The sequence below is a fragment of the Rhinopithecus bieti genome, unplaced genomic scaffold (assembly GCF_001698545.2).
Source record: "Rhinopithecus bieti isolate Rb0 unplaced genomic scaffold, ASM169854v2 scaffold_30204, whole genome shotgun sequence".
NCBI lineage: Eukaryota > Metazoa > Chordata > Mammalia > Primates > Cercopithecidae > Rhinopithecus > Rhinopithecus bieti.
This window is the reverse complement of record NW_016813014.1, coordinates 235,860-252,702: the sequence shown is the minus strand read 5'-3', so window position 1 is coordinate 252,702 and position 16,843 is coordinate 235,860. Positions and strand designations below refer to the sequence as shown.

Below are 16,843 nucleotides of genomic sequence, written 5' to 3'. Positions count from 1 at the left end.
TCCATTTCTCTATTTCCTAGTATCCAACACACTATTCTGCATAGTCAGTCTAAGTCAGCAACAGTGTTAGTTGAAAATATGGTGATGAAAAGTTGAATAGCACATACCCTTGAGGGTATGGAGTCTTGCAGGGAAGACAGACAGTAAAGAAACACAGTGACATGTCACACTGCCACTTGGCATTAACACTCCAGGGAGCATACCCGCTTCACATGATACTCCTACCCTATGCAAGTTCAACAGACATGATGAACATTTGTTTGAAGAAAACAAACAAAAAATAACTTTATTAAAAATAACTACTGGAGTATGTGGTAATTCCATTCCATATGCGTAAGTCCCAGAATGAGAGAGATAAGAAACATGGATCTGCCTCTGCCCCCACCAGACTGAGAGCCACAGTGAGCTCTCACAAACAGCAGCTTGCCACACTGATTGTGACTCTTGTATTATAATATATGTATTTCTTTTTTCAATATGGTCTCTGAATAACAAGTCAAACACTTCACCTGGTACTCAAAAGAAATCTACTCCAATACTAGAAAAAAACTGGCTGTGCTGAAGTTGTGTACTACAACGTGTACTTCCTAACACGTTTTTCAAAAGTTTGAATATTAAGTAATTTCTGCCTGCCACGCTGACCTTAGCATTTAAGACATAACTTCTCTGTAACTACAACTCTTAATGATAATTTCTCTCCAATGTAGTTCAATCACTAACATCATTTTTACTTCAATGATGAAAAATATGGTCTCTTGAGTCAGTCAGCCTGGATTCAAATCCTAATTCCAAGCAATTTTTCCTGAAACCTTAGGCAAGTTCCTTAACCTCTCTGTACTTTAGGTTCCTCATTTAAAAACTGGAGGTAATAGTGTCTCTACCTCCAACGGTTGTTGTAAGGATTATAAGAGATCCTGCAAAATGCTTAGCATGAGACCTGACAGTTACTTACTACTCAATAAATGCTAGCTATTATACTAGGTTCCAGCTCATTCCAAAGAAGGTTTAAGGCAATTTCACAGGTAATATGCATTCAATAAGTAAATGAATCAAAAAGTCATTATTTAGACTAACCTCTGGTAAACTTATTCCCAAGGGACTGGCCTGACTGAGTCTGTTAGTGACTACCACTTAACATGTTCCACTGCTGTTACCCAACAGTTCATAAGCTTGTTAATAAAATTCTTTTCTTTTTCTTTTAACCCTATAGGCAACCTTGATTCTGTCAACTGTATAAGAATGAAACTGAATAGTGTAAAATCACCTTTGTGTGATTTTAAAATGGTTATACATAGCCAAAAATGTAAGGGTGAGCTTGAAAAATAAGTGTAATATAATACATTTAAGACACATTTACATTTTGTAGGTTAAATGACAAAACTGAAATTTCCATCTTCATACAGACAAAAATGAACCACCAAACCACAATGTTTATCTTTCAGTACATAAATTATTTCTAATTGCTATAATAAATGTACATTAATTTTTGCATTGTGTTTGCGTGTGTGTGTCCCTAAAGCATGACCCTCTAACACCGCAGCTTACTAAAATAATTCAAATGCAATAACATAAATAACAATGACATTTAACTTCTAAACCACTTTTATAGTTTATATTATGGAAAAAAATATTTATCATGTAAGTGGCTTAAAATTCTTAGTAACACCTATGATAATGACCTTAATTGTCCAACAACATATAAAAAGCAGTACTTCAGCTTCATCCTCCACATACCGGTTATGCTAGGTAAATATGAATATTTTATCCAAGATTCAAGTAACATCAACACTGACTTTTTAAAAAGTTTCGGATTTAGCAAAGACTTGTTTTTAATAATAAAATGGATAGTATTACTAAATTTTAAAGCCAAATATCAGCAATCTCTTTTCGACAATATCTTGTGGAAAAGTAAACGGTAAATCCATGAAGGCACATAAGGCTAAAATAACTCAGGACTATTGACCTTACTCTATGCCATACTGTGGTACAACAAATGACTGCGGAATTTGTTTTCAAGACCAAAACCTAACACAATTTATCCCTAAAATTCAGTTTGCATGTTTTAAAAAATGATCTTTTTATGCTTAAGTTTCCAGGTTTAAAGCAAACAAGATTCACTTAAATATTAGAAAATTTTAGGAATCCAAAATATAAGTTCCTTTGAAACAAAAACTACTCAATTTTACAAAGCCACCTTGTCTAAATCAAGTGATATTAAAGGTATAATTCATAGGAAGATAGCAAAGTTAAAAAGCAAGAAACAAAACAAAAAAGCAAAGAAAAAGGAAGAATTATGGATTTTAGAATACAGAGACAGATCTGGATTCTAACCATGGTTCCAGTACCTACATTTTGGAAACTCTAGCAATTTAATTAAACTTTTTTTAGTTTAATAAGTAAATTTACTTATTTTCTTGATGTCTTCAGCTATAAAACAGCGTTAATAATACTACCTAGAGGAAATAAAGGTTTTTAGGGCAAAATGAGGTAACATTAGGGAAGAAGAGTCCATTAGAAGTTTCTTCCGTGTCTGTATTTTGTCATAATGAACATCGCTCGCAAAAAGCAGGACAGTGATCTCTAAAATGCTGTTACACAGCAATTTTGCTGTAAATGAAAGTGATTCCTTTGTCATTTCCATTTAGAAAATTAATCCTGATTTCAGAGACCTCCAAAAGAACAAACATTTTCTACAATTTAAATTAAAATTCTGTCAATGACTCCTTTGTATATAACCTAAACTGCCTAAGTATTATGGCTCATTTGAAAGTTCTTATATACTTCAATCCAGAAAGCATATCTGCTTTATTCATTTCTCTATTTCTGTCCCCAGAGAAGTGCCGGAAGCATTGTGCATGAATACACTCCTTCATTCATTCAGCAAATATTTACTGAACCCTTATACTGTGCCAGGTACTACATAAGTAGTGGGGTAACACATGACAAATGAGAGGGCCCTGCTCAGGTAGCTCATAGTCCAGTGAGGAGACAATATTTGTCAAATAAATACAGAAATAATAAAGTTTCTATTATCATAATGCCACAAAGGAGTACAGAGTATGGTGAATACATGGCGGGAACCTATTCTGGTTTTGGGAAAGAGGGCAAGGCTCCCCCGAGGAAGAATATTTAAATTGAGACATGAAAACTGACTATCAGGTGGCCACCTTTAGGTAGGCCAAGGAGTGAGATGGAATATGTAATGGCCACCAAGTCAGGAAGGAGCTTATGTATGTAGTAACCAAAAGGTATGGTAAATGAGAAAGGCTGGGGATAAGGATGGAGAGTTGGATAGGAGAAGAGATAAATTTTTAGCGTTAAACAGAGTAAGAAAGTAATAGTATTTGAATATTTAAGTCACATTAAGTCTTTTTCTCATGTAAGTAATGTAAGGGAACTAAGCCTTTACTCCACAATATTAAAGATCTGTAGTCAGAAGATCTCGATTTTTATCTTACTCCCACCAGTTACAAGTCACTTAACCAACTTGAGCCTCTTCATTCTCTTCGTAAATATTATCTTACCTACTGAGACTACAATAATAATAAACAGCCCCTATTCTTACAGACCTTACATCCTTAAGAGAAAGAGACAGATGTATAATATATGGAAGACATCCTAAGTCCTATAAGAAATTACGTCCAAAAGCTGACATAAGGCTCCTGAAAAGCCCAACATGAGAAGAAATGCAGACACTGGTGAGCTGCAAACCACATGTGTACACATAACTCTGTGAACTCTTAATTGTCCAATGTGCAGAGATCTAAAGTGACAACAATACTGCAGCATGTGATTGAAAGATGATTAAAAACAATACAAACATTAATCCACCATCCCAATAGAAGACATATCAAAACTGTAATTGGCCTCAGAGAGAGCAGTGGCAGAAATGAACCAAGAACAAAATCTAAAATACACTGAACAAATGCATTATATTATTTCCAAAATTTCCTCATAGTTCAAAAGCTCTTTCCATAATGACAGAGTTACGTGCCAGAGGTTAGAACTTATTTCATACCTCCTTCAACAAAAGGCAAATATTTACATTGTCATCTAGAAAATACATTAATATTCTTCCTTTACCATCACTGACTCATGTTCAGTTTATGGTCTATTTACACCACCGCACCCTTCTTAATCCAGTACAAAGTCAGTTATCCTCACATAATTTTCCATTTGTTTAACTGGGTCTTCCTTGTCTGTGTACTACATTACTCATGGTACATTATTCCTGATTTTACTTCATTCTATAGTACCATAATTTTTCTATTTTAAAAATCGTATTAATTTCCAGACCATCTTAATTTCAACCATCAGGTAAGAGAATATCTCTGCTCCGAAAAAATGTTTTTGCATTAAAAAGTTACTATATTGTTGATAATATAGTAACTGCAGAGTACATTCAAAATTCAGCATAGTCTGATGATCAACTTATACATAAAACAGTAAGCTATGATTTATTACATGTTAAGAGTAAGCCATGATTTATTACATGCTAACCTTTATGGATATAAAGTTATTACAAAGAAATTCTGGCATCAATGAACATATTCTTACAATTCTATTAAAAACCTATCCAATAATAATAGTCATGAGCTATAACTGGTCATAATAGAGGATAAGATTTGCATAAGGGCACTACTTTCTGCAAGAGATAAAATGTAAGTGTACTGTTTTTTCATTCTTTAATGTAAAATAAGAATGAATTGAAAGTCACAGATGATGCTAAGAAAAATAAAAATATGCAAGAGCCTAATTCTATTATTTGCAGACACACACACAAATACAGCCTAAAGTCAAGAAAATGGGGGAGAAGTAAAATCTCAAACCAAAAAGACGATGTTACCTCCAAGAAATGCAAAGTATTTTCTTTTCTAATAATGGGCACACCAAACTCTCCTAACGCTACATTATTTTTAAAAAGTTTAAAGTTTTGTGAAAGAATTCCAATCCCACTAGTATCAGTTTTACAAAATGAGAGTAAAACAGCCGTAAGGTAGAAAAGAAAAGAATGTTCTTCTAAGGATGGGATATATTAACTGTTGTTCTCCCATCCTATTACCTACCCTTAAAAATGAACTGTGAGAGTAGAGTCTATCATTTAATACACCCCTAAAAAAGAGGGAGAAATCTGTAAAAGTTAAAATTGACCCTTAAATTTTTTCCAAAAGGTTCTTTCCTTTATTGAGGAATTTCACTCCAGTTCAAGAAACAACTTTTCATCTCACAATGGCTTCTTAGATGTACTATTAAAATACATTTACTTTGCAACTTCTCCACTCTTTTCAAAAAGCACAACCAACGTCCCTACTCTAGAAGCTGGACTCGAACAGGACTAGATTCACAAAGTCTGTCCCTACGTGTGTGACCTTGGGCACGTCATATAATCCCTCGGTTTCCTCATCAGCATCCCAAAATGAAAGCGCTCTGAAAGCAGTAAAGGAGTACAAACATACTTAGATATGACACCTAAGAGGGTCAAGCCTTTCTGTTTAAGGCAAAATTGCCTCCTTAGAGGGCCACATCATTAAACTGGACCTGAATCCGTAGACCTCAACATTTGTCTCTTCCTTCTTTCAGTGCTCCCCCTTCCCTCAAAGGGCATAACCCGAGTCACCCCCCGAGAGCAGATTCCCCAGTACCTTTTCCTTCCTCCTCCTTTCCTCTTACTTACAAAGCAGGGGGAAAAGAGCAGCCTCACCTCTCCGTGCGAAGCCACACCCTCAAAGGACCCCACCCCAGGCACATCCGCCCTCTCCCCTCTCCCGGGGCACCAGGGGCCAACCTCGCCCTTCCCCTCCCGCCCCCACCCAGAGGAGACTTCCTGGAGGCGTTGGGGCCCAAGCCGGCAGGCGGCATTTACAAACCCGCTTTACGCCACTCGCGTAGGGTAACCTCGCTTACGCCCGTAGGGCCCCGCTCTCAGCCCCGTCCGCTCCGCCTGCCAGAATCAAGTCCGAGTGCCTCAGCCATGGCCCCTGCGTGACCCTAGACCTCTTCTGCTCGGTGCAGGGCTACGGGGACTGGGACAGAACAGCTACACCTTACCAGCAACTGAGGCACTGACTTCACTTCCCACCTTTGCAGCCCTCTTCAACTCCCGGATCAATTCACTCCGGCGACGCCGGAAGGACCCGAGAGGAACCAGGCGTTGTCCGGAATCCTGCCCAGCCGGAGTCGCGCAGAGGCCTATGGGGACTCGTAGTCCTGCTCGCCAACGTTGTCCGGAATTCCTGCACTCGGAAGACTACACTTCCCGGCAGGCCGTGCGGAGGATCCTGAGGCGATGGGTGGGGACACTTCTAGCCAATAGTAGGAGAGTTCCCTGACTTTGCGGGAGGAGGTGAGATGAAGAGAGATGGTGCACGCAAAGGAGAGGAAGGGCGGGGCAAGCCCTCACCTGCGCCAATCAGGGTGCGGGGTAGGCCCCGCAGGCGCCTCACCCATTGAGGGGGCGGGCTGACAGAGCAGAGGAAGGAAGGGGGTGAGGGGCCCGTGGTGGGAATCGTGGGGCTGTCGGGCTGAGCGTGCCCTACGGGTGGAGAGGAAGCCTCGGGGAAATCACCCGGGTGAAGGGAGGGCTTGGTGTGGGGACTTGCACAGGGCGGAGGAGCAGCTAAGTCCCAGGCACATCGGGCAACCAGACCCACGGGTCGGGGAGGGATAGGCTGAGCCGGGGCTCCCAGCAGAGACGCCTGGGTGGGGCAGGAGACCGCTCCAGGTGTGAGCCACAGAGGAGGGGAGAGGGACCCCCAGGGGAGGGGAAGTGGCAGAGCAGCTGCAGAAGTGCAGGGAGCTGGAAGGTACCCGGGCAGCTGCTTTCCGCTGCCTACGGCCCGGGCAGCTGCAGAAACAGCAGGGGGAGGAGCAACAGCTGCCAAATTCGCCAACTAGAGGAGGGAGAGGCGGAGCTTGGGTCCCTGTAGAAGCCAGAGGCGCAGTCTGGACTGTAGTTTCCCTGGAGAGACGAAAGCAGGAACGAGAGCGGAGCGGAGCACAGTCCTCCGAGCACCAGCTCCAGCATCCCGTCAGGGGTTGCAGGTGTGTGGGAGGTAAGCGTGGGTCTTTCTTCGGGGCGCCTGCACTGCCCTGGAGAAAACGTGTTCCAATAGGAATTACATCAAGACACAGCTAAAAGAGTCCGCCTTGGGTTAGGAAACCGGTGTAAACCCTCTCGGGTGAAAGATTTACATTTTTGGACTATAAGGGCAAAAAAGCAAAAAGAAGCTTGACTCTGGGTATAAAGGGCGTGGTTAGTGTTTTGGTTTGAGTTGCACCAGTAAAACTGTTCTGGGGATCTCAAGATTGAGAAAAACCCTGGTAATTGAGGACGAGGTGGATGTTATCTGGTGGATGTTATAGGTGCGTAGCGTATAAAAAGCAAAAATTTTGCTATTGATATAGAATGACTTCTGAACTATTTCACTAGGAGGATAACTTTGCGTTCTTCTTCGGTGTCTACCTTTACGTTGGTTTATCAGATTGTTCTGCTACCGACCTGTTATCCAGGGTGGTTATTCTGCAGTTTCCTAGAATTGCGAGAAATCCGTATTAAAGAAGCAAATGCAGGCAGGAATAATCAGGATAGGATGGGCTCTGACTTAAATCTATCAAAAGTATAACTTTTGCCAGCAATAATGTAAAAATGAATTTTAATGAATGGATAGTTAGCTTTCTTTCCAGTGGCTCTGGAGTATTGGAACAAAGACCTGGATTCAGCCTACAATGGGAACATATGGTGTACCTCACTGCTGCTCCTTATTCTCTCATTTGTGTCCGATAATATGTGTACATTTTAAAATCAAGAGTACATGGAAAGCTGTGTGGGAATCTTTTCTCTGGGTAGAAAGTATGTGCTGAAGGACTATCCTTAATATGTGTTATGATGGTGGGTTCAGATTTAAAACACATGTAGTGTCATAAAATAATAGTTTATTCCCGGTATTAAACCATATGTGTATTCAAAGCAAAGTGATTGTAATACCTATGGATGGAAATATGTTGTAATGCTGGGTAAAGATGAAAGTCTCACCTACCTTTGTGTAATTATGACAAAATTACAGCCTTTTATTTTTAGAGAAGTAGTAAGAAGCTATTTTCCTAGTTCATTTTCATTTTGTTACAGAGGTTCCCAATTTACATGGCTTTTAGTCATAGTAGCATATTGCAGCAAATTTTGCTCTGAAATGCTTTCATTGTGACAATTGTATATTTCAGAGTCTGTCTCAATACTTTTTAATCTACGTTTTTTTAATAACCAGGGTCAATAAAATGGAGTAATTGCCTTGTTTTCTCCTATTTCTGTGCTTTCCTGAGTTCTCGGGATTTTAAATTTTATTTTTGTAATGCATCCCAAATTTCTCTTTGAAAAGAAGTGGCTCAAATGAATTATCTTCCCAGCTTAAAGTTCAGTCCTACTGAGTGCTACTACCGGTAAGCCTAAGTGACTTATCAGTGTATATACTCTTCCCTCCCACACTCTCACATACCATAGAAATATATAGACAGATAGCTCTTAGAAAACAGCTGCTTTTGATTATCGCTAAGCAGATCAGCTAAGTATCAAAAACAGCAAAGAGCTTAGAAGAAAGAAAAAGCAACAGTAGCTGCTAAACTTAACCACTATAAGGATCAGGTTTATCTTTGCTACAGCACTGGAGAATCTATTAATTCACATAGCTGATATGGCCCTGTGAAAATGATGTTGGGGTAAAAAAAAAAAAAGTGGGTATTAGGGTGACACCTGGAAAAGATTGTTTGCCCTTGTTATTTGTGATTAAGTGGATTGTCTTGAATCAGTCTTAGATCCTTTCTTAGACTCTACTACTAATTCGTTTTGTAAAACTGAATAATTGCTGTTGCTGGGTTATTTCCCCCATGTAATAATTATAATACTAGCAATGAAATTCTTTCCAAGCCTTTATTAAAAGATCTGTTTGAAAGAGTTTTATTGGGAAACAATTAATAAGCAAATGGATAGAAGATAAATATCTAAACAGTTGAAATTAAGATATACTTTGAATCTCAGCTTTTTATAGGTCTTCTGCTCTGAGGCATGGTAAAGGCTAGAATCTCATTAGGAATGAATGAGTTTGTGGTATTAAAGTACTGATTTTTTCACCTATTTCCAAGATTTGGATCCTTTTTACTGTGTCAGTAAAAGAGATTGGGTTTCAATATCATTTGAAAAAAGACCATATTTTTACATGAGAGAATATCATTGGTGGTATATGGCATTTATTTTTTACCTTGAACTCTTGATTCATGTTAGTTAATATTCACATTCAGTCTCAGGTAATCTGAAGATTTTTCTTGATTGGTGTTGAAAACGTTCGTTTTATGGTAGTTTATAATTCTGTGTAAAATGCTACCTATGTTATAAGCATATTACTTATTCTCTTTAATTTTACTATTGGTGTATGGCTATCAGTGAATATATATGATGAGAAAGGAAAAGCAACAGAGTGCAGAATGTCTCTCTTGAATGGAAATTGCTCGGGGGATGATTGATTGTTCTTTAGCCAAAAATCTTGGTTAATTTCCAGTTACCATATCCTTTGGTCTTTTCTTTAGAATTCTGATTCTAAGCCTTTTGAGTAAAAATAAGTTAGTATGGATTTGTCTTTAACAGGAGGATTCACTGATGCATGCAGCATGAAAGAGCAAGACTTAAAGGTCCAAGATCAAATGGTTTTGGTAAAGAAGGAGACAGGGGAATAGATATAAAGAAAACACTTGAGAAACATACCTTTAGCAAAAGAGAAAAAAGATTTTATATTTTTTGTTAAATTCCCATAATCCATGATTCCATGGACTTTTCTCCCCCATTCATTAATTTGTAGAGGCCTGTATTCATACTGGAATACATTATTTTTCTAAGTAAAATTGAATATTCAAAATCTAATGAATACCAGTCTGATTCCAGTTAAAATGGCAGTTTTTACTGGAATACATTTTGGATGATTAACCTTCCTTTTTTATTCTTTTATAACCCATGAATATTCAAAATCTAATTAATACCAGTCTGATTCCAGTCAATGGCCATTTTAACTGGAGTCAAACTGGTATTCATTAGATTTTGAATATTCATGGGTTATTAAAGCATAAAAATCCTCCCTGTATACACTCGCTTCTAAGTGAAACATTATTTGGACAAAATATCAAGAAGTAAATAAATACCTAAAATGATGTTTTGCCCCTTTAAAATAATAAAGGTAATTGAACCAGACACTAAGATGAACAAGATACCATTTATTTAATTAAGCAAATTCCAAAGGTTAAACACTGCTTTTGGGGTCAGAATTAACATACACCAATAAGGGAAAGTTTTTTGTTGTTTCATTTTTTTTTTAATCTTCTAAGAATTTAGTCTTTAAAATTTGGAAAGTGTATTTTAAGTAACTACATTATTAACTCTTAGAGACCATGTACTTCTTTTCTATCTCCTTTTAGTCTTGAGCACCTTATGTCATATTCAGCATAAAGAAACTGAGTAACCAATTACTGAATTAGAATCATTGGACATTGGACAATACTTCTATAATGCTCACATTAAGACAATTTGCCCTTTGATAGAGTCAGCTGACCTCACAGAATGATTGCTTATACATTAGTCCTTCTGAGAATGTTTTTATGCTAGTTTGCCTTTGCAAAAGTGTTGATTGAGGACAATTGGATTCACACTGTGTGGGCTGCAAATACTTTACAAATTTGGGTGCCAGCACTTCTAAATTCATCTGAGAGATAGGATATATAGGCAAGGGTAAAGGAGGCTCCAACTGGTGGCACTTAAGTTCTGAATTTCACAGACAGGAAAACCCAGAGCACACCACCATTTAACCTCAAGGCCCTGGAATTATACCTTTGTTGAAGCTTATCTGTAGAAACCATATTTCATTCTATAAAACTGAATTTGCTCTTCTGTTTTCTAATTATTTCTTCCAAAAAAAGAAAGAAGTAGACTGATTTTGTTTAGGCATGTGTAGAGTTGGTCATTAATTGTTTTTTGCATTTGATCTTCTCGAAACAAATTAATCTGATTGGTGTTAGAATTAAGAATCTAATGTAATTTTTACTAAATTTTAAGACCTATACAATTCTAGTGAATTGTATATAGTTTTTTAGTAGTAAAATTAATTATAGCAAATATTTAACTACCTTCTGTTTACTTTTACCTTCATGTTGATGGATATAAATTGGCTTGCTTAGAACTGATAAATAACCTGCCTTTTTCTTTTCTTTTTTTTTTTTTTTTTTTTTTTAAACACGGTCTGACTGTCGCCCAGGCTGGAATGCAGTGACCTGGTCATAGTTCACTGTAAACTTGAACTCCTGGGCTCAAGCACTCCTCACACCTCAGACTCTCTAGTAGCTAGGACTACAGGCAAGAACCACCATGCTCAGCTAATTTTCACTTTTTATAGAGTTGAGGGTCTCACTGTGTTGCCCAGGTTGGTCTCAAACTCCTGACCTCAAACAATTCTCTTACCTTGGTCTCCCAAAGAATTGGGATTACAGGTGTGACCCACCATGCCCTGCTGATATTATTAATGATTAGCACTGTGCCTTGTGTAGAGTAAACTTAGTTCATACCATCTTTCTCACCAGATACTTAGTATCTTTAGAGCTAACACCCAGTTTCATTGACCTTTGTATTCATTTTAAGAATTCTTTTACATAGTTCCTACTTGGTAAGTAGTAACAATTTGGATAACTATTTGGCAATCTATAATGAAACATCATTTTGCAAACAAATACAACTAGTAAAATAAATTTTTCTTAGATATCTGTGTTAGTCCTAAATTCAGCCCTCTGCCAACAATGGTTGCTTATATTACAGCTAAATATAAATATTGCTATCTTTTGTTGGATTTCTAAATGAGTAGAACAAATTTTGTTGTTAACTGCAACCGTGTGTGTGTGTGTGTGTGTGTGTGTGTGTGTGTGTTTGCACGCATGGGTGCATGCTTCAGACATGAATTTATTCATTAGATGCTATTTGGGGTTTGTGTGGTCCTTTTCTCTCCTTGCCTCTAGAACTCTGCTGATTTAAAGATGTGCTTTTCCTTACATAAAGGTATTTTATGTAATACTTCCCCTCCACTACACATGATTTCCATTACTTTTTTCCGTAACAAATAGAGAAAAATAAATAGATGAATGTAGGATGAGGCCTCATCTTAACTAAAGTTTAACTGGTCATAAATGTTCTATTTTCAGTGAAAAGGTTGCATTGGGAGGCCTTAGTGAAGCTTGTATTGTACCTGAATTACATAGGTATTTGACATATCTGAGCCATCATTGGAAACGAATGAGTTTTGAGACATGGTGTTGACAGTGCTCAGTGTCGGCCTTCTGTATATAGCTTGGTGGCGGAAACTTACAGGGTGCCTTCAGTTTCAGCCACTGCTTCGAGGCCCTCTTCTGGTTCTGCCTAGGAAGGGAGACTTCTGAGCTCCTCTCAGCTCTTACTTAATGTGGGAAGGAAAACAGATGAAATGTTTTTCATTTAATAACCTTATTTTGTCAAACTATATTGTTTTTCCCAGGTGTATCTCACACCAGCGTTCCCAGTAAGAGTAGCTCAAATGTCACAGTGATTTCTATAGCACAGCCAGGCAATTCAGTGAGTACCTATCAACTTGTAGTCTACTCCTAGCATCTTTGCTTCTCTTGAACAGACCCCAAAGAGGCCACTGAAACATTTCTGGTATTTTACCCACATTGGATTACTTTTGTCATTTTCTTGATAAACTAAATTTTCTTGCTTTGAGGTCATTTAACCAGATCTAACTTGAAGAGCTAATTTTATTGTTTTTATACCTATTAGTAGTATGCTAGAGATACCATATTGTGGTGTATAATTTTTGCCTTTACTTGAATTAAATCAGTTGTTGGAGCATTTAATTGTTGTGTACTCACGAAGCAATTTAGAATCATTGAAGCAATTCGTGTTTTTGAGATATATTCATCCTTCCAGTTAAGAAACCTGTACCTAGTCTCCTAAATTGCTTACAGATGTTAAATCCCTTATTCGATGTCTGTGGCAGGTTAAATAGTATCTTACATCTTATGTCCTTTGACATACAATATCAGATGAAATTATATAATACCAATAATGTCATAGCTATATAAAAATAGAGTAATTTTTGGCTTTGGTAAATTAGGAAACTTTTTTAAAAATTATGAGATTTTGAGCACAAGGTATATTAACTAAATCGTACGGGGGGCAGACAAAATTTGGTTGTATTCGCAAAGTTTCGTGATATATTCTTTTAAAAATGCAAAGTAACTTAGTATCTCCTAGACAAGAAGAAAAAGTCTCAAATTTAAAAAATAAATAGTAGGAATAAAAATTGAAAATGCCAATAACTTTAAAGGGTGTAAATAATAGCTATTTGTTAATATAATATCAGATTTAATTAATAATTAGTAATATAAAAGTGAACATTTTGAAAGGGAGAGAAAGAAATCTTATCCAGGATTATCTTAAAAGCGAATTTTTCCTCACATTGCGTGCCCCAAAAATGATTAACAATTTAAAAAATAATTGTAAAGTACAGATCAACTAGAAACGCGTTCAGCTGCAAATTTTATGCGCAATGAGATAAAACAATAGGGATTTATTTTTCCAGAACAAGAAGTCTGAGGAGAGTCGTTGTTTGCTTTTTGTTTACAGGCTCCATGTTGTCAGGGTTTTGCCCTTGTGATTTCTCTTGTGCTTGCTGTAAGACAGATGCCTCTGTTGATCCAGATATCACACTCTCTTTCAAAGAAGGAAGAATGAGGAACAGTTGTTCCTGTTGAGTCTTTCTCTTTTAATCAGGAAATAAAAGCTTTCCCAAAGATCCCCAGCAAATGTCCACTGTTCACTAACTGTCTCATGTCATTTGGCTGTCCTAGCTTTAATGGAAGTTGAGATATCAAAGACTTTTGGCTTCTGTGGTAGATGGAGCAGGGGAACAAAGGTTTGATAATGATTTTTGGGTAACTGTCAGTAGTTTCAGCCATAGTCTGATGACTAAAACCATGTTTATTTTAAATTTTATTTCTTCTCATTCTTATCAATTTTGTGCCATTGTGTGTGTGTGTGTAGTAGTAGTAGTAGTTTAGCAACTCTCACCTTCCCACACCAAGTGTTCACTTCAGTGATTTCCAAATTTTAAGTCCCTGAGCAAAGGCATTCCTCAGAAACTGATGGTATCTCCAGTTAAAAGGACATCTAGCTACTATTGCATCTAATATTTTTCCTGTACTTTGCATTACATTTTTTGTAAAACTTGATAGTTCTGTAATAAATCTGCTTTAAATCTAAAAGTATTCAGTAATTTCTTCATATAGACCACATTAAAAGATATGGGTATAATGCAAATAAAAGAAAAACTGAGTATTAGGATTTCTTTTATGAAGATTTTCTTAGCTGCCTGAAAAAGCAAAATAAGTCATGATTCCCTAGAGGAGAGCCTACTCTAAAAATGTGTTACCCGAGAAAATGGTGTTATTATCCATTTCAAAACTGTGAAAAATATGAACATCTATAGAGTGATTATTACCTAAATTATGTCTCTTTCATACAGTGACACTTTGATACTCACGGTTTTGGTGAATTATGATTCCTTGAGGTAGGAAAGTGTAAGAAGAAAATTGAAATTGAGAAAACGTAAATAAGTACATTAATTTTTTTCCCTACCTATAAAACTCTCATAATCTACTCTCATATTGACTGTAGAACCTTGGCAAAATTGTAGTTGTCTTTGCATTTCTGTATCAACATTTTACTGCCTGATTTTACATTTCTATCATGTTACCCTAGGTGAATGGCTTTATTGGGATAAAGCTTTCCAGATTACAGTCACGTGTAAATTTCTAAACTTTTCTACAGATAATCTCTAATGTTAGTTTGGATGCTATAGGGGGATATAACAAAATATATGAAATTACTTACTGTTTGGCATACTCTTTTGTCAACATAGTAAAAGAAGGCATTGGAAGACACATTTACATTACAACAAGGATATATGACTTAGGGATATGATATTACAAGTTACTATGGTAGAAAGCCAGAAGGAGAAGAAATTGATCTATGTAGTAATCAGGAAAGGCTTTGAGAAAGAATTAGGGCAGCTGGTATGTTGCTTAATTGCAGGGGATGGCAAGGTAGGGCCTGCAATCACAGTACCTTGTTTTATAAATAAAGTTTTATTGGAACACAGCCATGCCCATTCATTTACATCTTGTTAAGGCTGCTTTCTTGGTACAACAGCAGAGTTGAGTCATTGCAATGAAGACGTGACCCACAAGACTAAAATATTTCGTATCTGGCCCTTTTAAAAAAGTTTGTCAGCCCCTGGTTAAGAATGTCAGCTCTACAGTCAGAAAAAACTGGGTTCAAATTTTTGTTCCATAGTCATTAGCTATATGATATTCAGTATGTTACTTAATCTCTCTAAACCTTAGTTTTGTGATCTGTAACTTTACTCAAAGGTTGTTTATGTTGATATAATGAGATTTTACATAGAGTGCATTGCACAGTACCTGGCATGTAGGAAATGCTCATTAAATGTTATTTTATCAAATGTTAGGTTTTATTTTATTATAATTTGTGTTGTAAGTTAAGTATAACTTTTTTTACTCAAATAAGGATTTGAAGCTCTCATTTTAACTCCCCTTCAACCCCTAAAATAATGTTCAGGACACCAAGAAGGGTATTGTCTAATTGTGAGAAATTTAGAAGAGTTGCACAGAATATTGTACTAGGACAGTAAGATTAATGTAAGAGCCAAACAACCTAAGTGTATGGAAAAAGTAATGCTATACTTTAAAATATAGGTAATTAAAACTGAATAGCTTATTGAGTATTGAAGGATGCCAAACGAGTTGGTTTTTTATAAGTTAAGATACTTTCTCAGAATTTCGACGAAAGTAATACTTAAAATTGAATATAATAAAGAGGAGCCATCACTACCAATCTTACAGAAATAAAAGTATTATTGGGGAACACTATGAACAATTATATGGCAAAAGATTAGATAACCTAGATGAAATGAACAAATTGCTAGAAAGACACGAACTACTGAGACCAACTTAAAAAATAGAAAATTCAAATATAGATTCAGAAATGCTCAACAAAATACTAGCAACCCAGTCTGGCAACAAAAGCATTAAATACCACGATCCAGTAGGATTTATTCCAGGAATAAGAGTTGGTTTAACATGAAAATCAATTAGCGTAATACACTATATTAATGAAATAAAAGACATATAATTATCTCAATTGAAGAAGAAAAATATTTGACAAAAAACAACACACTTTCCTGATAAAACATTTTACAAACTAGGAATGAAAGAATTTCTTCAATGGGGTAAGTACGTCTACAAAAAAACATAATTAAAAAAAACATAGCTAACATATTTAATAGTGAAAGTCTGAATATTTTCCTTTAGGATCAGGAATAAGTCAAGGATGTCAGCTCTCACACTTATTCAACACTGTACTGGAGGTTCTAGCCAGGGCAATTAGACAAGAAAAAGAAATAAAAAGCTCCCATATTGGAAAGGAAGAAATAAGTTTCTTTTCACATGTGAAATAGTCTTGTATATAGAAAGTCCTAAGAAATCCACATGAAAAACTATTAGAACTAATAAACAGTTCAGCAAGGTTCCAGGATGCAAGATTGATATAAAGAAATTAATTATATTTTTATACACTAACTGCGAACATCCAAAATCAAAATTTTAAGATTCACTTAAAACAGCATAAAAAAGAAATAAAATACTAAGGAATAAGTTTAAGAAAAGTGCAAGAATTTTACAACAAAAACACCAAATGATGTACAAAACATCA

At 36.5% G+C, this 16,843-nt stretch overlaps 2 protein-coding genes across 9 annotated transcripts in view; one reads left to right on the top strand and one right to left on the bottom strand.

Moving 5' to 3' along the window:
* The window catches only part of PDCD10 (programmed cell death 10), a 51,623-nt gene extending 45,423 nt beyond the window's left edge, over positions 1 to 6,200 (bottom strand). For 2 of the 7 annotated variants that reach the window (XM_017847447.1, XM_017847448.1), the window contains exon 1: positions 6,049 to 6,198. The gene's annotated coding sequence lies outside the window, so the exon portion shown is untranslated. The other 5 variants (XM_017847449.1, XM_017847446.1, XM_017847444.1 and 2 more) reach the window with 5 other exon arrangements.
* A 236-nt stretch (positions 6,201 to 6,436) lies between these two features.
* The window catches only part of SERPINI1 (serpin family I member 1), an 89,590-nt gene continuing 79,183 nt past the window's right edge, over positions 6,437 to 16,843 (top strand). The window contains exon 1 of one of the 2 annotated variants that reach the window (XM_017847441.1): positions 6,437 to 7,041. The gene's annotated coding sequence lies outside the window, so the exon portion shown is untranslated. Of the gene's footprint in view, positions 7,053 to 16,843 lie in introns of both variants that reach the window. The other variant, XM_017847440.1, reaches the window with a different exon arrangement.